The 23,757-nt window shown below is 41.2% G+C and overlaps 1 long non-coding RNA gene across 1 annotated transcript in view; it reads right to left on the reverse strand.

Moving 5' to 3' along the window:
- Positions 1-13,087, reverse strand: part of LOC144589172 (uncharacterized) — a 45,614-nt gene extending 32,527 nt beyond the window's left edge. Inside the window, exon 1 of the long non-coding RNA XR_013545118.1 lies at positions 13,006-13,087. This is a non-coding gene — a long non-coding RNA (uncharacterized LOC144589172). The remainder of the gene's footprint in view (positions 1-13,005) is intronic.
- Between the last annotated feature and the right edge of the window lie 10,670 nt (positions 13,088-23,757).

Genomic DNA, 23,757 nt, shown 5'->3' on the forward strand with positions numbered 1-23,757 from the left:
GCCTGCATTTTCCTCTTTAAAAAATAAAATAAAAAGGTAATCACAACTTTAGAATATCCACCCAAAGGAAAGTATGCTTCCTTGACTTGGCTTTTGTCGACCACTGCCCACTCTATTAGAAGTCCGACTTGCATCCGATAAAGTGGGCTGCCGATGGCAAAAGCTTATGATGAATAAAACAACCAGAATCTTATTGCACAGCACTGTGCATTAAGTGAAATAGTGCAAGAGGATTTGCAGTTTTCTGCCCATCAGCAATGGGCCTGGCTGCGCAAATGAGGGCACAACAGAATACATCATCTGGGTACATCTCATGGGACAGACAGACAGACCAATGGCATGCACCATTTATGTAATTTTGTGTTTATGCAGAGCAAACTGAGTAGGACTCTTGTCCTTGAAGGATCATCAGATTGTTTGCTGAACTTCCAAGCACTTCAAAATTGCTTCTCAGATTCTCTGACAAAACCATTGAACCTCAGAAGAATATCTTCAAACCCTTGAAATCTGTAAGTGGTTGGTTGGATTTTGTATCTGCCTGACTTTTTGACTCTAATTACTGTACTGAAAGCTCCTGTTGGGAAGCTTTGGCCTGGGAACAAGTAGGTGAAGCAGCTTAGCACGAAATTCTGGCTCCTGGAACAAATCCAATTGCAATATAAACCATGCCTTGCTGTGGGGACAAAGCAACCTCCCACCGAAAGTATTGGACTTTGTCATGTAAAGGCACACATCGTCTACAAGGAGGAAGAAACCCTGAAGTACAATCAGGTACGTTTCAGAGAACAAGTGCTTCAACTGGAGGAGCCCTCAGGTATTTTTCTCATGGTAAATTGTTCTGCTTCACAAAATATTTAACACTCTGCATATGTTTAATGTCAGTTTGTATAAGAATGTAAGAGGAGCCATGGCACATCCAAGTACAGTAAAGGCTTCCCTAGTCCATCAGTCTGTTTCCACGGCAGCCAACAAGCTGTCTCCTTAGGAAACCTCCAGGCTGGACACAAGAGTGTTAGCCCCCTCTCCCTTGTGTCGCTCAACAACGGAGATTCAAAGGTACCTTCAGGCAGAACAAAAGTTGGAAACAACGAAAGTGCCTGAGATTCCTTCCCAAGAACAAATAGCAGGAATAATCCATTGGCCTATATCTGATATATTAAAATTGGCAAATCACGTATGCTTTATTATTATTATTACTACTACCATAATCATTATCTTCGTCGTTATTACTACCATGGTCATCATTGTTCCATCTTTCTTCCAATGAGCCCAAGGCAGTTCACGTGCCTCTTCTCCTTCTTCCCACTTTATCCTTACAATAGCTCTGTGATGTTCATTTTAGCCCTATTCAGAAACTATAGCCTCAAAGTAAAAGCAAAGCAAAAGCAAAATGTGCTGCTTTTATACTGCCCCATAGAGTACTTAAAGCACTCTCTGGGCAGTTTTCAATTTAATTATCCAGGGTACACATTGCTCCGCTAGAGAGTTGGATACTCAGTTTATCGACTTCAGAAAAATGGAAGATTGAGTCAACCTTGAGCCAGCTACCTGAGACCGTTGGATTGAACTCAGGTCATGAGCAGAGTCTTTACTGCAGTAAGGAGCAGAGATGGGCACAAAGCATTTTGTGCCGTGTCATCTAATGTTCACTTTCCCCACCCACCCCAGCTGGCTCCTCCACTGACCTGTGTGCTGTGCTCCTTCCCTCCCTGTCATGCAATCTTCCATTCTGGAAGGAACATGGACATCCCTTCTCCACCTCCTCCAGCAGCTGCCCACTCACAGACTGTGCTGTGGGAACCCCTGCCCCACCTCCTGCCTCCCCATCTGAGTGGTCAGCTGCTGGAGGAGGCAGAGAAGGGATGTCTGTGCCCTGGATGGAATGGAAGACTGTGCGATGGGGAGGGAAGGTGCCGTGCATGCCAGCAGATCTGTGGGGGAGCCAGGATGGGTGGGGAAAGTGAACAAGTGGTACCATTGATGCCATACTGACAGCTTAGACAATATGGCATCATGTGCTTCGTGCCCATCTCTAGTAAGAAGAGATATAATTTGAAAGGACAAGGATGTGCATATGCATCCCACCCCAAGGTCCACCCCCACAAAAATAAGAGATTTTAGTCGGATATGCATGTGCTCAGAATGAAAGTTTGAAAACACTCGCTTGCAGGCCCTTCTTCACACCTCCAATTTGAACATACCAAGTTTGATTTCCATCCAGGAAGATGCTGGAGGTCAGGCATAAATGCATACCTGGCATAGTTAGAGCCTTCCCAATGCCCAAATAGGACAGTGGCAGTAGACCACTGATTGTTACACATATCCATGGTCCAACTCAAGAGTCTCAGCCACACTAACATGGCTCTTGTTCCCCTTCTCCCAGTGCTCTGCTGAGAAGCAAGATCTGCTGCATCTTAAGCCAGGGGCTCATCCCGTCCAGCCATATGGATCCCACTTGGATTGTAGCATTTGCAAGCCAATTATCATTATTTCATAAGGCTCTGAAGGCCCCATAACCTTTAGGTCGCCTCTCTTCCACCAACTCCCTCCAGGACCTTAGGTATCATTTCCTTATTGACTATCTATAGCAAATATCTTGTACAGTATATTGTTTTGCGACCGCAAAAGAGAAATGTTATGTATCTCTTTGCTGCATGGTTTTCAGGAAGTGCAACACCACTCCTACTCTGCTGCATCCTTGTAAGGTTATTTAATCAAACAATGGTGAGACTAAGACTGAATTGATTTTTATCCCCCTTAAATTTTGGGGCAGAGGGATTCTCAGCCAATGCTCTGAACTCACTCGCGAGCAAAACTCTTAACTTATATTCTCTATATCTTCTCAGTTAATGACACTGCTGTGATAAGTTGTAAGGTTTTTCAAGGGGGCAACTGTGAAAGTACTGCATATGGGGAGCAAATGCTTTTAGAACTTAATCTGATGGATCTGTTTTACCTGTTTTACCATATGTTGACCTGGAAAAATGAATTCCTTTCAGTGCACTCTAGCTGACTGGATAGCTCAACAGATCAAATACAAAGCCCAGTACTCTTAAAGTACTGCTAGAGTGCTGAAAGCAGCATGGGTTATCATGTCTATTGATGACATGTGCCCGTGTGAAAAACCAAAGTATTATAGCCATTTTATTTTCCCAGCCTAAGTCCATAGGAGACCAAAAGATTAGGCTTTCTGAATCTTGATTTGGGCTGAATCTGAATCAGTCTGAAATGAGTCAGAGGCCAGTCTGAATTGCCAAAGTGGGCTCTGAAGTTGTGGGGTGGGGTGGGTGGGTGGGATGGACTCTTAAACAGCCCCAGGCTTGCTCTGAGGGATTATATTTCGTATTCCAAAACAACTAGACAGTACAATGTTGTGTACCATCGATGTTAAGTGGCAACTGGTTGAATTCTCAAATCCAATCTGTTCGGATCAAAGCACAATGTTTTGCATGCAATTGTGTCCTTTGGCCAACAAAAAAGATACAACAGGGTGATTGCATTTACCTTCTTGCAGTCCCTGCATGTCCTCTGAGACTGCAGGAAAGAGGAGAATAAGGGAAATGTCTTTGGAATAAATAGAAGTCTTCTTTCATAATGTTAGAATCTCCCAGTTGTTCCTACTTGAATTAAATCCCACTGACTTCCACAGGATCCACTGGTTAAATGTGTTTAGGATCAGGATATCAGTCAATGTGAAAATTCTCCAAAAGAAGAGCATTGTTTGACTCAGAGCTTGGAAGTAAATAGTTACAAATAACCAGTTTCATATAGTTTGTTCCTTTCCCCAGGAACGAATGTGTAATTAAACTATATTATAACTACGGCAACAAAGGATTATTTCATTCCTTTTGTGTTTTGATAGAAGATAGTCTCATTTTTATTCTACAGAGCTACGGCTCCTCGTGGCTGGCTGGATAGCTCAGTGGTTTAGGTATCAGGCTGTGGAGTTTGATTCCCCCACTGTGCTCCCTAAGGGGGAAAAAAAACAGCCTTTGTGGCCTTCGGCAAGCTGCACAATCTCTGGGCGATCCCAAAAGAAGGGAATGGCAAAACCACTTCTCAGTGCTCACTGCCTCAAAAACCCTGGAAAGGGTAGCCATTATTAGTCAGAATTAGCTTGGCAGCACACAAAATGGCTTCTCATAATGTTGGCAGAGGAACAGCCCATAGTTTAAATCAGTGGTTCTTAACCTTTGTTACTCGGATGCTTTTGAACTGCAGTTCCCAGAAACCCCAGTCAGGACAGCTGGTGGTGAAGGCTTCTGGGAGTTGCAGTCCAAAACTCCTGAGTAACCCAAGTTTAAGAACCAGTGGTTTAAATGCTCACTCATGCTGTGCCTCATGTCCTGTTGTGAGTGTTGAGGTAATAAGAAGGAGGGAACATGTGTGGTGCGAGCACAAACCAGCAGCTTGCTGCCTTTAGATGCATGTGTGTCTTTTTTTTCCAAAAAAATAAAATAATTAAAAGCAACAATTTCATTCCTTTTGAAAAGTACCAAAGAGTTCCTTTTAAAAATTATAAAGGCTACCTAACTCCCCAACTCTGTCTCAGCCTATCACTTCCTGTCTTTTTTAATCCTATTGTTGCATATGGGATTGCCATCAAATGTGACCCTTGCTCCTTCACACTTTTAAAACCAAAGAAAGAGGCTGTCCGTATAGGATTTCTGTCAGTTGGCCTCCTCCTTTGTTAAGCAGCAGCCTGTTAATTATGAATGTTTAAATTATTTGCCTCACATTCCAGGGAAGGCACAGACAGCTATTCACTTTGTTGAAATCCCTCACCGGAGGCTGAATAAATACCCAAGCCTTATCATAAGCAAATCAGTATTCAGGAAGCTGTCACATATATCACCAGACCAAAGTGTGGCACCGAGGGAGGCTCCCTGCGCTACCAGAAGCCTGCAGCACTCCTAAAAAGAGCAGCTCCACATTTCAGGAAGTAACACATTACAGAGTGATTCTCCCATTAAGATTTATGCCTAAAATAGTGGAGCCAGAACCTCGGGCATCTGTAGGCTTTTCATCAGCTGATTAAGCTTGACAGATGAAGCCGGTTCCTGACCTTTCAGTGGCTGAGAAAACAGAGCAAAGGGGGCCGAAGGGGGAGAAAATGGCCTCTTTTCCACCTTCTAATTCAATTGTCCACTTCCATAGACAAATTAAATAGGCAGCTTTGCAGCAAAATAGCTGTGCATGCAGCTAGCTTTAAATCCCCGGAGGCTTTCACTCAAGGTGAGCTGAGGAGCCGTGTGATTTACCTGTCCCTTGCTTCCAGAAGGCGAAAGACGTAATGGTCAGAGGCCTATCAGTAACTTCCAGATTAGGGGGTGAGCTCCAAAATTTTCAAAAGCCAGCTGAAAACTTGGCTATTCAAGCAGGCCTTCCCTTCAGTCAATTAAGTCATTCTTATTTATCTTCTTTTATTCTTGCCATCTTGGGACTCTGCTTTAAATTAACTGTTAAAACCGTAAATTTATATTATATTTTATATCATTTTGTTTTTTAATGTAAAACTGTATATTTTAAATTGTTTTTATCTTCTAAGTTGTGAGCCGCCCAGAGTAGACAACGTCTAGATGGGCGGCATATAAATGCAATAAATAAATAAATAAATAAATAAATAAATAAATAAATAAATAAATAAATAAATAAATAAATAAATAAATAAATAAATAAATAAATAAATAAAATTGCATCCTTTCAGTTTTTGTTTTGTACACCGTGATGTTTCCTCCCATAACCTTCTCTGTTCAAAGGGCAGCTTTGCTAAAAAGTGAATAGAGGGAAGTACTGAAAATCGCGACATATTTATGGTGTGCCCACAACGAGAATGAATTGGACAGAGAAAAACCTATAGATAATATACACATCCACCCCACTCTTCTAATGCATTTCACATCACTCAGGGCAACTTATAACAATCAGAATCGCAGCAGCATCAGAACACCCTGAATAGCAAAGAAAATGCGGTGAAGGTAAGCAGAGCAAATACAAACAAACTTGGGTATTATTGTAGTAATACTTGCCCAGGAGAATCAAATCCTTTTCAGAATAAACAAGTCTTCAGTAGCTCCACTGATCAGCGGGACTGGTCACCCTCATTAGTGCATATGCACCAACGCTGTCGTCCACAACAGAAGTGAAAGACAAATTCTACGACAATCTGGCAGCTACTATCAAAAAAAGTCCCTGACAGGGAGCCACTGTTCATTCTCAGAGACTTTAATGCTAGAGTTGGTGCTGATCACAATTCTTGGCCCACTTGTCTAGGCCATTTTGGCATTGGGAAGATGAACAAAAATGGCCAACGCTTGCTGGAGTTTTGCTGTTATTATGGTCTTTGTGTCAGCAACACATTCTTTAATATGAAGCTTCAACACAGAGTTTCTTGGAGACATCCAAGATCCAAGCATTGGCATCAGCTCGATTTGATCCTCACTAGACGTTCCAGCTTTCCTAGTATTATGATCACATGCAGTTACAAGAGTGCTGATTGTGATACTGAGCACTCCCTGGTGTGTAGTAGAGTAAAACTGCGAACAAAGAGATTGTATCACACGAAAAAGGAAGGAAGACCACGTATTAACATCAGCTAGACTCACAATCAAAGAAAAGTGGAGGATTTGCCCAAGCGCTTGAAGAAACCCTTCCAGGCCCAGCTGATGCAAATACACCTGAATGATGGGAACACTTTTTTTAAAAAAATTCTTAATTATTATTTTTTATTAAGTAAAACATAAACATAAAATACACAAATCAAAATACAATATAACTGTGTTCCCCACCACCGTAGATGGGACCTCTTGCACTAATCTTCTTCCTCCATCTATATTCTTCTTCTTCTTCTTCTTTTATTGTTCTCTTCTCCAGAATTGTATTTATTCTTGATTTGGAGCTTTCCCCTTTCCTCTTGTTAATACATATTCCAAGAAGCTGCCCCATATTTCATAAAAAATATTCTTTTTCAACTCTCCTTTCTTAACCTTTAGATTACAATTTAATTTATCATTTATAGTTATATTCTATATTTCATTATACCATTCATCCATTTGAAATTCAGATTGTGATTTCCATTGCCTAGCTATTATTAATCTTGCTGCTGTTAATAAATTAGTTATCAATTCTTTAATCATCTTATCATATTCCACATTCTCAAATATTGATAACAAAGCGATCTCAGGAATCAATTTTATGTCTTTTCCACATATTTAATTCTTTAAAAATTTGTTTCCAAAATCTTTGTACTTTTTCACATTCCCACCACATATGAAAGTATGTACCATTTCCAACAGACATTCAGATAACTAACATTAATTTTATTTAATTTTGTTGGTGTTAAATACCATCTTAGACACAGATTAAAGAAATTTTCCTTTATTCTCACTGACATAAATCTTAAAACTCTCATATTCCATATCTTCCTCCATTCTTCCTCATTTATCTTTTTTCCAAGGTCTTGTTCCCACACTAGCTTCACCCCTTCTTTATCGCTTTCTTCTTCTTCTAAATTGAGCAGGAATCCGTAAATTTTATTCACTGTGCCCTTTACTGAATCAGTCATCTGAATGTCTTCATATGATAATAGAAATTGTTCGTACTTCGTGTATTCTCTACCTTTGTTATATTTCCTTACCCATTCATTAGTCCATCTTTCTAATTGTATATAGTTCAACCATGAAATAGTCTTACTCTGAAGAATTTGCTTCATTTGCTCTATTGATCTCATTTTGTACAACCAATCTTTCAATCTAATCACTTTTTTCTTTAAATACACTTTCATATTGACAGGAAAATTCTCTATTTCTGTCACTAATCCAAATGGAGAGTTAGATGAACATAAATTCTTTCTATATTTATACCATATGTTTATCATTGTCTTTAAGAATGGGTTTTTAATTTTACTTATTTTATACTTCTTAACCACACTTCAAGAACGCTGTGTATAACACCGCCTTGTCCACATTTGGAAGAAGACCAAAAAGACAGCCGCCCGGTTCGAAGTCCACTCGGAGGAGTTGATTCCAGCCATTGAGGATAAGAGGAGAGCTCTAGCAGCATACAAAGCCTGTCCTAGTGAGTACAACTTGCAAGCTCTTCGAGCTGCTTGTAGCCAAGTCCAACAGGCTGCCAAGAGATGTTCCAATGATTATTGGCTCCAGCTCTGCTCTCAGATACAGATAGCAGTGGACACAGGTAACATCAAAGGAATGCATGATGGTATCAAGCAGGCTTTAGGTCCAATACAGAAGAAATCTGCTCCCTTGAAGTCTGCTAAAGGTGTGGTCATCCAGGACTGAGCACAGCAGATGGACCGCTGGGTGCAGCACTACTCTGAGCTATATTCCAGAAAGAATGTAGTAACTGAAGAAGCACTGAATAACATTGAGTGTCTGCCTGTCTTGGAAGAGTTGGACAGCGAACCAACTTTAGCAGAAATAAAAGTGGGCTTGGATTCCCTCGCCTCCGGCAAGGCACCTGGAAAGGATAACATGCCTGTTGATGTGCTGAAGTGCTACAAAGAGATCATCACCACAGAACTGTATGAAGTCTTTCATTTTTGCTGGAGCGAAGGTGGAATAACACAGGACATGAAGGATGCAAACATTGTCACATTGTATAAGAACAAAGGAGACAGGGGCGACTGCAATAACTACTCTGGCATCTCTCTTCTCAGTGTTGTAGGGAAGCTCCTGGCCCGTGTTGTGTTGAAGAGACTCCAGGTGCTTGCAGACAGAGTCTATCCAGAATCACAGTGCAGATTTCGAGCTAATAGATTCACCACAGACATGGTATTCTCCTTCAGACAGCTGCAGGAGAAATGCAGGGAACAACAACAGCCACTCTTTGTGGCCTTCATAGATCTCACGAAGGCCTTTGATTTGCTTAGCAGGGATGGCCTTTTAAAAATACTTCCCAAGATTGGATGTTCACCTCGACTGCTTAACATCTTCAGGTCCTTTCATGAGGGAATGAAGGGCACTGTAGTTTTTGATGGCTCAACATCGGATCCCTTTGACATCCGAAGTGAAGTGAAACAGGGCTGTGTCCTCGTGCTAACCCTTTTTGTGATCTTATTTGCTGTCATGCTGAAGCACGCCTTTGGAACTGCAACAGAAGGTGTCTCTCTCCGGACTAGATCAGATGGAAAGCTCTTTAATCTCTCTAGACTGAGAGCAAAGACTGAAGTTCTGCTGAAATGCATGCAAGACTTCCTCTTCACCAATGATGCAGCCATTGTTGCCCACTCTGCTGAAGACCTCCAACAACTCATGAATCATTTTAGCAAGGCCTGCCAAGATTTTGGACTAACAATCAGCCTGAAGAAAACACAAGTCATGGGCCAGGGCGTGGACTCACCTCCCTCTGTTACCATCTCCACACATGAATAGGAGGTTGTTCATGACTTTGTGTACCTTGGCTCAACGATCTCTGACATTCTCTCCCTAGATGTCGAGGTGGATAAATGCATTGGCAAAGCAGCTACCATGTTCTCAAGACTCACAAAGAGAGTATGGCTCAATAAGAAGCTGATGACATATACCAAGATCCATGTCTATAGAGCCTGTGTCCTGAGTACACTCCTGTACTGCAGTGAGTCCTGGACCCTTTGTGCATGGCAGGAGAGGAAGCTGAACACATTCCATATGCGTCTACGATGCATCTTTGGTATCACCTGGCAATTTTTAGCATGTATACATTACTGAAACAGCGACGTCTACATTGACTTGGGCATATTGTGAGAATGGTTGATGGTTGGATTCCAAAAGATCTCCTGTATGGAGAATTAGTGCAGGGAAATCGCCCCAGAGGGAGCCCACAGCTGCGATACAAGGATATCTGCAAGCGGGATCTGAAGGCCTTAGGAATGGACCTCAGCAGATGGGAAATCATGAGATCTGAGCATCCTGCCTGGAGGCAGGCGGTGCATAACAGCCTCTCCCAATTCAAAGAGACCCTTGTCCAGCAGGCCAAGGCAAAGAGGCAGTCATGAAAGCAGCAAAATCAGGGAACTAGACAAGGGACAGATTGTATTTGCCCTCAGTGTGGAAGGGATTGTCACTCTCGAATTGGCCTTCTTAGCCATACTAGACGCTGTTCCAAGTGCTCCATACAGAGCACATTACCATAGTCTCTTGAGACTGAAGGATGCTAATCTAATTAAACTTGCCCAGCAGAATCAAATCCTTTTCAGAATATACAAGTCTTCAGTAGATGGTAGAGGCAGGTTGAAAAATGTATTTCTTGAAATCCTAAAGGCTGGATCAGAGCTTGAGAGTAACATCCTGTAAGTAGCAGTGTCACATATATTACATTATTTTAGGGCAGGGGTGGGCAATTAATTTCTATGGGGGGGGCTGCATGAAAAATCTGAACTGTGTTTGGGGGCTGAACCAACTTTACTTAATAAAATGAAACAGTGATGTTATGATTGTTTTTATTTTAAACTTGTTAATCTTCACAAATACCTAAGAGTTTTTTTGCGGCATGTTAAAGATAAGCAACTGATCAACTTTAGACAAAAAGCTATAAATGGTTTTGATGTTCACAACTGTCCGCAGGCCATATGTGGCCCTCGGGCCGCACTTTGCCCAGGTCTGTTTTAGGGGGTGATGAGGGTGTAACAATGTTATTTTTACAGAATAAAGACTGGTATTGGTTTTTTCCCACCATATAAAGAAGAATTTATGTACTTCAAAAATGTTATGGGGAGGTTATTTGGGGTATATTTGGTCTCTTTGGTCATTAAAAAAAAATTTCAGAGACTATTTAAAAATTAAGAACAAATTTACACATTACTGTTATTTTACTTTTTTTAAAAAATGAACAAAAAGAAACATCATACTTTAAAAGAAAAACCACATCACATGTACAGTATTTAGAAAATGACTATTACTGGAGGCCTTTGGTGAAAAGTTTGCTAATAATTGAAGGAAAACCATCCCCTCCCCCACTTTCAAAAGACACAAGAATGTCCAAAACTCTTAGTTGAAATTCGTAGTGGCCCTGACTAGTGGGAAAAGTCTACGGAACTTGATCAGTTGTATTACTAATAAATCTTTGAACTCCAGAGGTGGAACGGTCTCTATGGAGCACCAATCTGGATACTATAGTTGAACTGCTGGATATCTCAAGCGTTTAGGTCTCTGGTTGTGGAGCCAGATGTTGGGAGTTTGATCCCCCCACTGGGCCTCCTTGTTTTGGGATGGACTCAATGATCCATCTGGTCCCTTCCAGCCCTGTAGTTCTAAGATGATGATGAGTCCAGCCCTTGTCAGGAAGGCACAGTGGGGAATTAATTTCCTAACCTCTGGGAGCTCCTAATTACTAAACTGAAGGTTCATATTGAGCAGTGACATTTCTACTTATGGAACACAAGCGTGCACAAAAAAGAGTGTCTGTCTGGAATGTTATAAGGGAGTTCAGTAGACACGGTAAGCCAGGACACCTGCCTCTAGTGTTTAGGCTTCTCTGACTTATTATGAATGCAAAAGAGATTAATTGTACATTATGTGTTTTCTTGGATTAAATATTTTTAAAACAAATTCAAAGTACATATTATAAATATTTGGCAAAATATCTCGATTGCTGAAAAGATCTAGCTGTTCTTTTCTTTCGTACATATTTTTAAGTCTTCTGGTTTTCCTCTTTGTCAGCCTTCTGACATCTCCCATTTTCTCCATCTTTAATATTGCCACTAGGAAGATCTTGGAGAGTTGCCCTGATAATTTAACCTTATAGCTGGAATATCTAGGGACTTCTCAACAGGTACGGGACGCAGACTTGTGATTGAATATTGGTTTTCTGAAAGGTCATGAGGCTTTAAAAAGGAGAGAGCTTTTCATGGAGCTATTCTCGGAGAAGGATCCATCACTTTTAGAGATTTGGTGTAATTCATCTCATGCTTGGAATTCATTCAAATAGTATAGGCTGTTCTTGCAGATTCATTGTAACCCTTGAATTAGTTGCCTTGATTACCTTTCAGCCAAACTCGGTCTTCCTACTATTGATGCAAGGGGTATTATTATTGATCACCCTGGCCTGCAAGAAACCTTGCAGTAACTTCTCTACTTCAAGCCACTTTTCTTGACTACAAATCCATTTTCTGGCTGCTGCCATTTATCTCTTCGTTTTACCTTGTCACCTACTTAATTCCACTGGAGGCAATTCTAACAACTAGTCTAATAATCTCTGCTAACAATGCAGAACACTATTAGCATAATAAGCGTTTCCCATCTGCACACATTAGACGACTTCTCATCAATCTGGAAAACTAAGCACTGTACATAAAAATAGCAGGAGACAATTAAAAAGAGACTCCAACATCATCAGAAAGAAATAAACTGGTGGGATGAAGGGAGGAGCGCATTACTTTCCACAAGGTGGGCAAAGGCAAATTAAAGTACCGGCTGCTACAGGTTAAACTGTTTTGAAACGAGTGTTGAATTTGCGGGGGGGGGGGAGCCAGTGAAAGTCAAGGCAAATTGTAGAAATCAGGGAAAATGGAAGTAATGTTTAGTTAGCCCTTACTCAGAGCACTCTGAAGAGGCATTCATCAACATTGTATATGTTGGACCAATAAGACATTGGCTGTGGTTTATTTTTGTGTACTTTTCTCATTTTTTTCCTTCTTAGACTCATTCTGACTTTCTATTGCGCATATTTGGTTGGGCTTGGAATTTGGGACCCTGCATATTTTTTGCTCACGGAAACCAGTTAGGAGAGGCTGAGGATCATTCTTGAATCATTTAGAAAAAGCAAGATGGCGGATGGCGTCACATCTTGAGATGTTCGGTTAATAAGGGTGATTCAATAGCTTAAGTGTTCTAGCTCATGTGTAGACAACCTAACACAGGATATTGAACTTGAACAGCCATGATCCTCACCCAGCCTGGTCAGTGGTCAGGGATGAAGAACACTGTATCCCAAAATACTTGGAAGGCCCCAAATTGTGGACAGTGTTCTTGCTTCTTACAACACTACATAACTCAGAAATTTAGGTACCTGGCTGCGGAGCTGAGTTGATTTCCCACTGTGTCTTCTGTGAGTAGAGCCAGACGGCCAGTTTCTAGGTGCCTCCGGAAGAAGGGTAAACCACTTCTGAGGATTCTCTACCTTAAAAATCCTGGAAAGGGTCCCATAAGTTAGAATTGATTCGACAGCACATAATTGTTATTAAGAAAAAAACAGCAGGTTTTGGAGATGTTCTGACAGACATTTTAGAAAATGTTTTAAAACTTCTCACATATTGCTGCAGATGAGATTTGTTCAATCTGTGGTGTAAGTTCTAAAACACACATTTTAAAAATGTGAGCATTATTTAAAAATACATTGTAGTGTTTTCGGAGCATTAGAAAAGCAGTAGCTGAAATTCAATATGTCAATTAGAAGACCAGTACTGCTTGTGTTCTTCTTTCAAAAAAAAATTTTTTTTTTTTGGCAAGGAATCAATAAACTAGAAAGATTTTTACAGCTTAAAAATACAATTTTTTCCTACATCTCATATTCTTTATAATTAACAGACTATTTTAAAACTTTGCTAACAGAAAGGATGTAGAAGAGATGGCAAATATCATATATATGTATATCATCATAGCTTTCTTTTATGCAATAATACATCCCCTCCTACCTGCAATGCCATTTATTTGCAGGGCTTCTTTCTTGAAAAGTTTATACAAAAAAAGATATTGAATGCCTGTATGCAGTGCATCCTTCTGAATTATGAAACTGGGCTGGAACATATGGCAGTGTGGTGCTGCATGTCAGCTGTGATTTTTGATAATACAGTACTTAGTGCAGAAGTAAACTTGTCAGGAACAGAATATACAGCTGCTTCAACATGGCCATGTAAGGCTGTAGGACAGTGTTGTATATTCTTGTATTTTGGAGCTTTTTCAGGTTTTTAAACGTAGGCTATAAATGGAGGTTGCTCACTTTGTGTGTGTCATCCGATTTAGGTCTGATACTGGCAGCAGGGACAAGGAAGAGACTCAGATGGTAAATACCAAACTCCTGAAACAGTGAAGTATTTCTGGACTGTGTTTTCCAAAATTGCAAGTTACATTGGAAGCACTGTTATGTGATTGGTTTACAGAGCCTGTCAACCATGGCTGTTCCATATGTTATAAAGTGTATAAGTCAACTGTATCATTGAATCTTTATGCTAACAAGTTAATTGAAACTGAGCTAAGCAGAGAGCACTAGCTAACCAAACGGCATTTGAAATAGCTTAATTAATTAAATGATATCTGTGATCAGTTAATTATAATTACAAATCTAAAATTTGGGAGGGGTTGGAGGGAGCACTCATAAGATGTTTTGAAACCTAATTAAGTCCACATCTAGATTTTTGAGCAGCCGTGTAGTTAGTTATTTGGGAGAATGAGAGAGAGAGATGATGATGATTTATCACACCAGTGATAACTTAAATCCAATTGCTAGACTCCGCTAAGGCAGACCCATTGAATCAAATACAAAATAGTAAGATAACACTTTTAAAATATCTTATGGATTCAGCAGGTTTGTGTGAATAGCGTATACAAAAATGGGTCATGTGTTCAACACTTTACACAGCTGGAGAGGGAACTAAAGTCCAACACAGAGATATAAATCCACACTTGTCTAGCTGTTTCTTTTTCTCTTTTGATCTTGTCCAATTTTTTCATATTTCTATACATCTGCCTATCTTCTGTTTTGTTGCATGGAGTTTTAATAGTTTGGACAACTTGTTCATATCCTTGTGAGCAACCAGCTCACCTTTTATGCTTGCCAGGTCTAGGTGAGCAAGATGAACTTTGGAATGAGAAAATATACTAAAAACGTTTTGAACACCATGGGGGAGGGAATCTGAATGTGTAAATCTATGAAACAATTATGTAAATCTTTGATTTGCAGTAGTATTTAAGGCCTTTGCCAGCTTTGCTATATATACAACATGCACCCTCATCAGCATTGCAGTTGAGATTATAAATAAAGAAGAATATCCTGAGAGGTGGGACAGGCTATAAGACATCTTTATTCTGCTCCTTTTTTTGAAGTGGAACTGTCACAATCCCCATTAATAACCTCCAGGCCTGAACACACTGCCAGCTCAGTCTTGATTCACATTTATGTGGAGGTACACCCAATTTCCAGAACTTGTAACCATAGAAGAATATACCAAGTAGTCTCGGTGCGCTAGGCAAAGCTGATCCAGGCTGTGTAAAAGAGCCTAATGCTCACTTCCAAATGAAAACATTTCTTTAAGAATTAAGTAGAGTGAGACTCAGAAATAATTGGTTGCTTTTTTTTAAAAAAAAATGCCAATAGATAGCTAAACAAAACTATTTATTAAGAATTTAAGAATAACTTACCCAAATAGCTTGCGAAACTGCACTGTAAAACAGCTCAGATGTGACTGTCAGCTGAAGATCTAAAGTCAAATGCTGGACTCCACTGGAGCAGACCCTTGGAAACAATGGGATCTAGCAAGCCAGGATTTATGTAAATTCTGTAGATCAATTCAGAGCTGGGACTAACCGCTGATTTTAGCTCAAGAAGTAACGATGAGGGAATGTGCAGCTCTCAGGGAGGGACGGATGATTCGAAATGAGCAGCTAACAAACTGAACGGAATGGGATTGTGTGGTCTTCAGATGACTCCTGCACACACCTGTTCAAGATAAGGGAACATAAGGCAAGCATCAAACGCGAAGTACTGCAGCATTTGGTACCTATCGACACCTAGCATACCTAGGCATGTCATTTATTTAGAGGCCTGTGCGTTACACTCTCTGGACCTTTACCCTGCAAGGAGGAAAATGTTTCCTGTTGCTATTGACCTGATGGCTCCATGCAAACAGAGTCCCTTGTGCACAATTGTACTAGCTGCTCCTTCCATTCAAGGACCAATCTAAAAATCCGAAGCTTCGTGCTGGCTTCTTGGCATCTTTTACGATAATCAGCCAGCCCTTTTGTTCTTGCTGTTTACGGGCAGTTTGCTTGTTAAAAAGAAAAGACTTTTGTTTTGCACGGAGTGACCAACCAGGCATCCTTGTCCAGCTCTTGCGGTAGAGGTGAGAAAGCACTATTCAGTTGGGACATGAAGATTCCTCATCGAGATGTGTCTGGCTAAACTAGGGAGAACAAACAGCTATTCCGTCCATCTATTCTTACTCTCCATATGGTACTTCATGGTCTATTAGAGTGGTTTGAAGCATCCACCCTGCATGACCAGGAGAGGTGACCCTGACAGCTAGAATGTATATAGCCCATTCATGTACTCATTTGCTTATTCCTGAAAAGTGAGGTCTTCATAAGGATGTTACTGTGTTTCCCTGAAAATAAGACAAGGTGTTATATCAATTTTTTGCTCCAAAAAACGCATTAGGGCTTATTTTCAGGGAATGCTTTATTTTTTTCATGTACAACCATTTATTCACATACAGTCGTGTCATCTTCTGGTCGCTGCACAATGGTGGGGGGGCAGGGTTTCACTTCACCGGGGCTTATTTTAGGGGTAGGGCTTATATTACGAGCGTCCTGAAAAATCATACTAGGGCTTATTTTCAGGTTAGGTCTTATTTTGGGGGAAACACTCAGTCCAGAAAGGAGTAATGTATTGACCATCACATCTTAAATAGATGAGAGATCCTACTATATCCTGACCCTGTGTAACTATAACCCATCCTTAATTAATGAAAATTCGAGTGAATGCCAACCCTAGACTTTTCACCATCTTTCATCCCCTTCTTTCTGCTCCCCCCCCCACCTTTTTAATATATTTTCTGCTGGGGTGGTGGTGGAAAAAAAAGAAATATGCTGTTCTGGAAAAACAATAGATCAAAAAATATGGCATATAGTACAGGATACCCCCGGTTATTTTCTGAAGAGCTAAAACAGTTGCCTCAAGGATGTGTGATGTACTCAGAACAGGCTGGGCTACAAAACCTTTATCAGCACACTCTAAAGATTTCCTTCCTTTGATGTTGATACCAATCAAAACAAACAAAGGAAGCTCAACTTTTTAAGCTTTAACAGCTACATATTTGAAAAGGAATAGCAACACCACCTCAATCTAAAATTCAAGCCAAAGAGAGACAATGTTGATGACTATCACATGCCTTAAAGCACATGCAGATACATGTCAATTTATACGAGTACATTGAATTGCGATTGTTTGCCACCCACAACAGCAGGAGTTGCATTCAAGCCATGACCTTATCTACTACAAAATCAGTATCAGCATATCTGTTATGCAGCCATTTGAGCCAGCTGTCTCTGGCACACCAATCCTCAAGCCTGGCCCTACTCTTAGACCAACTAACTGCCGCAGTTACCCAGGCAGCGGACTTTGGGGACAGACTCCTACTGTCTTTTGTGTTCATATAAGGCCAATCACACAAGCGTTTCATCTATCTAGGTGTCTCTCTGCTCTGCTTCCCCACATCTACCGGTTAAGTTAATAACTGTGTAACTGGCTACACAAATGATGAACGGTGAACAAATGGGGAAACCCACTTTTGCACGATTTCTATTATTTGTGCGCAAGGAAATTCATAGGAATGCAGAGAAATGTTTTTGGGATCTTCTGTCTCAGGCAATAAGTTGCTTGGCTTTTGCTGAAATCCTGTTGCTTAGTGTAGTATGTCACACTGAATCAGTATGAATTTGATGAATCAGTTATTCCATCAGTTCCACCGATTCAAATGGGCCAAATCTAGTGCAGCTTACTATGCTAAGCAACAGGATTTCAGCCTGTAAGGACTACACAGTTCTGATGTGCAGCAAAACATCTAGGGCTGCTCATGAGGTAGCCATGACCATGTGGAGCCCAAATAAACATCTTAGAACTGCAGAGATGTAAATGACCCTGTGGATCATCAAGTCCAGACCTTGTCAAGGAGGCATAGAGGGGATTTGAACTTCCCAACCTCTGGCTTCGCAGCCAGATACCTAAACCACTTGTCCCGCAACCCCAATATCCTGTTGCCTAAAGGCAGAGTGGAAGAAAAATCATTTAAAGGTCCCCATTACTCTGGCAGGATCTCCACTGACTGACCAGTTGTGTGGACAATCTCACAACCAGTGCAAGAATGGGCATGTGACAGGGAGCCTGCTGGGGCGGAGGGGGCACTTTTGTGATTTTCTTTCTGCTCCACAATAGGATACTATCTCTCTCTCTCACACACACACACACACTTTCTACTTATGTTTAAACTGAGTCAACTGGGAACTGAATATGATTCCTTATGGTGACTCGGAACACTGGTCTATGTAACTCTGTCCTATCTGCCAGGGATGAGTAGAATTTCAGTGTTCAAATGGATAGCAAACTTATCAGACTCGTGCTTCCCAATATAATATTTGTACTGAATTGTCCTTCAGCATTTGTGCTACTCCCAATGCTGCAATTCAGTCCTGTGAATGAAAAAAAAAGAGTGCATTCTGAAAGGCAGCTATTAGGGGAATGGCTTACAAAAATCATTTGCAGTGATGAAAGCCTGTACTGTTTGTGCTGGCTGGAGGCCTTTTAATCCCCTATGGCAGGGTCTAGAGAATGAATTTCATGGATGTATATAAAACCACTTATTTTTCAGATTTGCTGAATTTCTTCTGCCAGCTGGTCACAAGCTGAGTGCTGAATCCAATGGGCAATAATGCTCAATAATGTGCGTAATCCTGTTCCGATTTATGTGAAAAAGAAGTCCTTCTCAGTTGGTCAGACGGCCAGCAGTGACAACTGGCAACATTGCAGGCTGTGAGGGGGCAGATCTTACAATGCCTCATTAAGTTCACTGTATTATTTTATTTTTTCAAACTGTAAAATTGCAATCCTTTTTTTTTTAAGTGTCATGGCTATGCCAGTCATTTGACTTTAAGCAGTAGTGGAATGGACTAAAATAACTCTAAACACAATTTTTACTGATTTTTAAACTGCTTCAAGGGTGGATGATTTAGGAGCATTGACAAAGAAAAATATTTTGTAAGGAGCTCACAAAATGTTCTTTCATTTTGGTCCAATCCTGCTTCTTGCTGTTAGATTCGCAATACGTCCTTCTTCTTCCTCACTCTTCTGGTGTTAGGGTTCTGAGGCAGAGAGCCTATGGTTGGCTTTTTGGTAAACGTAATATCTGCCTTACCATATCACTGAAAGCAAAATCACAAAATAGATGGGGTTCTATACCAAAGGTATGGTATATAGAGGTACTTTGCTTTCTCTTTTTTTCATGCATTTCCCCCCTCCCCAACTTAAGTCTTAATTCAGTTCAGACGCTCACTTGAAAATGGATTTGTTTGTTGGTATGGTGTCCTCTTTACAGAAAGACTGTATAAGAAACCCCTATATATAAGATACCACCCCCCCCCCAATTTTCTAACCCAAAATTCAGAAATCAATATTTTAAACATTAGAAAGGAACACATTTTTATTTAGTAATTAGGCAACATTTACATGTCAGTACTGTGGTGCCTCGCTTGACGATGTTAATTCGTTCCAGCGAAATCGCTGTAGAGCAAAATCATCGTCAAACGAAATGAAAATAACCCATTGAAACGCATTGAAAACCATGGGCTGAAGACCTGCTCATCCAGCGAAGATCTCCATACGGCGGCCATTTTCGGTGCCTGTAAAGTGAGGAATCCGTCCTAGAAAACAGTGGGCGGGCATTTTCTTCAGCCGGTGGCCATTTTGAAACTCGACAATCAGCTGTTTGCTGATCATCGTAAAGCAAAAATTGGTTCCCGAAGCAGGGAACCGATCATTGCTAAGCAAAATTCCCCCATTTAAACCATCGTTTTGCAATTGCAAAAGTGATCGCAAAAACGTCAACGTAATGCGGATTCATTGTAGAGCGGGGTAATCGTCCAGCGGGGCACAACTGTACAGTACTGTGATATTATGCATCACCCTTACAGGTCACTGTTGCACTGCCTACACCAGTGATGGCTGAGCCTGAGTGCCCAAACTGCCCCCCCACAAAAAATGATGGGCAGCAGCAGCAGAAACAGAAGAGGAGGGAAGAATCCTGGGCACGTAGGTGCCTCCAGACCCCACACCAGTCGAGCCCAACCACACCACTGTCTATAGCTTGGCCGTTAGGAACACGGCTGGCCCGCCACAGCCAGCATCACCTGCTCCAGATCCTGGCCCGCCATCCATCGGCATCAACTTGCATTATTTGCATAAGGCTTGTGATTGTCTGCAAACAGAGACATGCTATAGGCAGTGTGACTGGAGGCAAACGGTTTGCAGAGACATACAGTACACAGTTTCAGTTTTCTCCTCTGCTTTTTGTTGTTTAGTCGTTAAGTCATGTCCGACTCTTCATGACCCCAAGGACCAGAGCATGCCAGGCCCACTGTCTCCCAGAGTTGGGTCAAATTCATGTTGATAGCTTGAGTGACATTGTCCAACCATCTCATCCTCTGTCGTCCCCTTCTCCTCTTGCCTACACACTTTCCCAACATTAGGGTCTTTTCCAGGGAATCTTCTCTTCTCATGAAATGGCCACAGTATTGGAGCCTCAGCTTCAGAATCTGTCCTTCCAGTGAGCACTCAGGGTTGATTTCCTTCAAAATGCATAGATTTGTTCTCCTTGCAGTCCAGGGGACTCTCAAGAATCTCCTCCAGCACCACATTTCAAAAGCATAAATCCTTTGGCGGTCAGCCTTCTTTAGGTTCCAGCTCTCACTTCCATACATCTCCTTGGCTTACTTCTGTGTAAAAGACAACCCTCAATTTTTACCTGAACAATTTTAGGAAAACGTATTGTCTTTTATATGGAAAAATCAGTGTAGCGCTCTCTATTAACTAGGTCTATGGTTCATGTTATATTATGTAATGGTTCATGTTTGTTATGTAATGGAATGATTCATGCATATTAATGTTGCTGAGATGCGGAGCCAAGAGAAATGCTATAAGAGGCGGAGTCAGAGAGTCAGCAAGATTGAGTAAGTAAGAGAAATGTAAGAGTCAGGCAGTAGAGAAAAGTCAGAGAAAGTAATAGAGTGTGTAGTTTGGGAAATTCTGAGGTGTGATTAGCTGCTGAAGATATTTATGAATCAATCTCTGTAATCAATAAACCAAAGTTGTATTTAAAAGAACTTGAAGAGTGGACATGAATCTTTCTGAGGTAATGGTGATTTAGGGATCACCTGGTGGCAGCAGTGTTAAAGAGGAGAGTGTTTACCTTCATGTGCTCTGAGGCTTGAAGGTCAAGCAAAAGGGGCACGAGGGTGGATGTCACAATTTGGTGACCAGTGGTGGGATTCGAAGAAATCCAGTGAAGCCTGAGTTGAACTCAAAGAATTCCAGTCAAGCCTGAGTTTAAAAAGAATTTTTTTGGAGTCAAGGGTACCTTTTAGACAGAGGTCTGTGGCAAAGAAGTTTGGTTCCTCACTAGAGCTTTTGGGAAAATCTTAGTAGTGGGGGCTTCTGAACCCAGATCTGGGGGGTCTAAGTTAAGGAACGACTCTAAAAGAAAATTCTTGTGTTTTACCTCAGGATCTGAGGACCAGAAGGCTAGCTTAAGGCTCTAGGCTCTAAGAGTAGAGAGCGCTTGTGAAAAAGCAGAAGCCAGGGGTCAGAGCAGATGTGACGGAAGAGAGGAGAAAGCCTTTGCTTGAAGTAGAACTATTTTAGTGACTGGAAGTAAAAGAAGAAAGACAGGTCCTTTAAAAATAAGTACACACTCTGTAGTAATCATCTCAGAAGTAAATATGCCACCCAAACGTACCAAAAGGGGGAATCCTGAGGCTGAGGTTTTACCTCCAGAAATGGAGGGAAACAGTGACCCTCTCTCATGACCCTTTATCTGAAATAGAGCAAGATGAATTTGATGAGGGTGCCTCAGAGAAACCAAAGGAATTAAGCCCTCAGGAGTTTGAAAAATGGAAGCTGGAACAGGAATTCAAAGCTAAAGCCAGGGAATTAGAATTTAAAGAACTACAGCTCAGAGCTGAGCAAGAGACCAAACAAAGGGAGCTAGAAATCAGAGCTGATCAAGAGGCTAGACAAATGGAATTAAGACAAAGAGAAATGGAACTAAGACAAAAAGAGATGGATTTTCAATTACAAATGAGACAATTAGAAATTTCTGCTCCTAACAATAACCTTAACAATAACAACAATGTTGGAGGGGGAATTCTCTCAAAAATTGATCTTAAGAAGTTTCCCCAATATAAAAGAGGGGACTGTCCTCCGGGAGCTTGAAACTCCATCTTTAATAAACCCAGTTGCCCCATTCATCAGTACAGCAAATGGTCTGGGTGTGGGTCAAGGGAAGCAGAACCATTCTCCAGAAGAAGAGTACCTGGTATCTGCAATCTAACATCAACAAGGATGAGGAAATATGGGAGAAGAGGCTGCTTCTTTCACTGCATGGCACAATTCTGTTACCTACACAAGTGACAAATGAAGGTCCATGGATCCTGCCCTTCTTTGCATCTTTGATCACCCCCACAGATGTCAGCACTATTAGAAACAACAAGCAATAACCAACCCGCCTTCTCTCATTTCTAACAAGAATCTTGTTAGGATCTTTGGGCGAATCATGGTTATCTTCCTGAAGGCTTCCGGACCCAAGAGGACATCAAGCAGACTTGGCAGGAAACTCGTTAAAATATCTGAACGTAGGACAACCGCCTTAAGTGCCTCACAGGTGATCGCCTCGAGTCCTGATGAGAGTGGCAGCTGCTTCGGTATCATTATGTTTAAAACTTGAATTAAAGACACTTCTGGAAAAGAATCCCCCCCAGTTCTCCTCTATGTGGTAGTGCTTCGGGTTTTGAATGACAGGCACCAGTTAAGTTAATTAGTTAATTAGTTAACTTCATGTTATTAACAGGGAGACCAGAAATGTTGAGAGCAGCAACCATGCTAGAAGGGATATGTTGTTGTTTTTTGTTGTTTAAACCCACTCTTCTGGTGTAACCAAGGAGATAAAGAGACTGTGCACGGAAGCATATGGTTCTAACGTGCCAAAAGATGGGTCTGTGGGGATCGTTCTTCATTTACAAAGCAGGCCATGGCACTCACAAATGTGTTCTCTACCTGCTTTGCATTTTTCTCACTAAATGATGGTTTCTTGATTTCTGGAAGAACACAAGACAGTGTTCACAGAGGTGGCTCTTACACCAGTATTCCTACTAGCTTATTAGAATGTATATGCATGAACTCATGAGCAAATCTACTGTAAAAGAGGTTTAGAAACCAGTGAGGGGGAGAGAACCCTCTTTGCCTGTTTCTCAGAACCAGTCCTTTCAAGATTCGCTCTCATAGAGTCAATTTTTCTTTACTTTCAGTGTGTTTCTGTCATGGGCACTTTTACAAAATTGATTGGTTATGTGGGTGAAGAGCAGGTGGCTTTTGAAAGTTTTCAGAGCCTCACATAACCACTGACAAAATGAGGGATAACAAACGCCATTTCCTAACATTAGTCTTGTCAGCATGTGAAGGACATCAGTTCCCACAGGTCACAGAACAGTTGGATCAGTACAGTCATCACATGGCTTGATCAAACAGCTGAACATGGCTGCGCTACAGCCCATACGAATGGTGCTTAAGACTTTTCTTCTGACAAAAATGTTCAGTTCTACAGCTCTTCGAGGATGGTCCCACCATTAGGTAGAGTGAGTTAGATCCCACAGGTGGCAAATTCCGCAGGGAACCACCTAAGCGACTTTGCTGCCCTCAGAGATTATGGAGTACTCTGACCTATTGCCTGTTCATTGCTACTAACACTCAGCTACCAGGCCTGTGGCCTTTTGCATATGGAGC

The sequence above is a fragment of the Pogona vitticeps genome, chromosome 1 (genome assembly GCF_051106095.1).
Source record: "Pogona vitticeps strain Pit_001003342236 chromosome 1, PviZW2.1, whole genome shotgun sequence".
Classification (NCBI taxonomy): domain Eukaryota; kingdom Metazoa; phylum Chordata; class Lepidosauria; order Squamata; family Agamidae; genus Pogona; species Pogona vitticeps.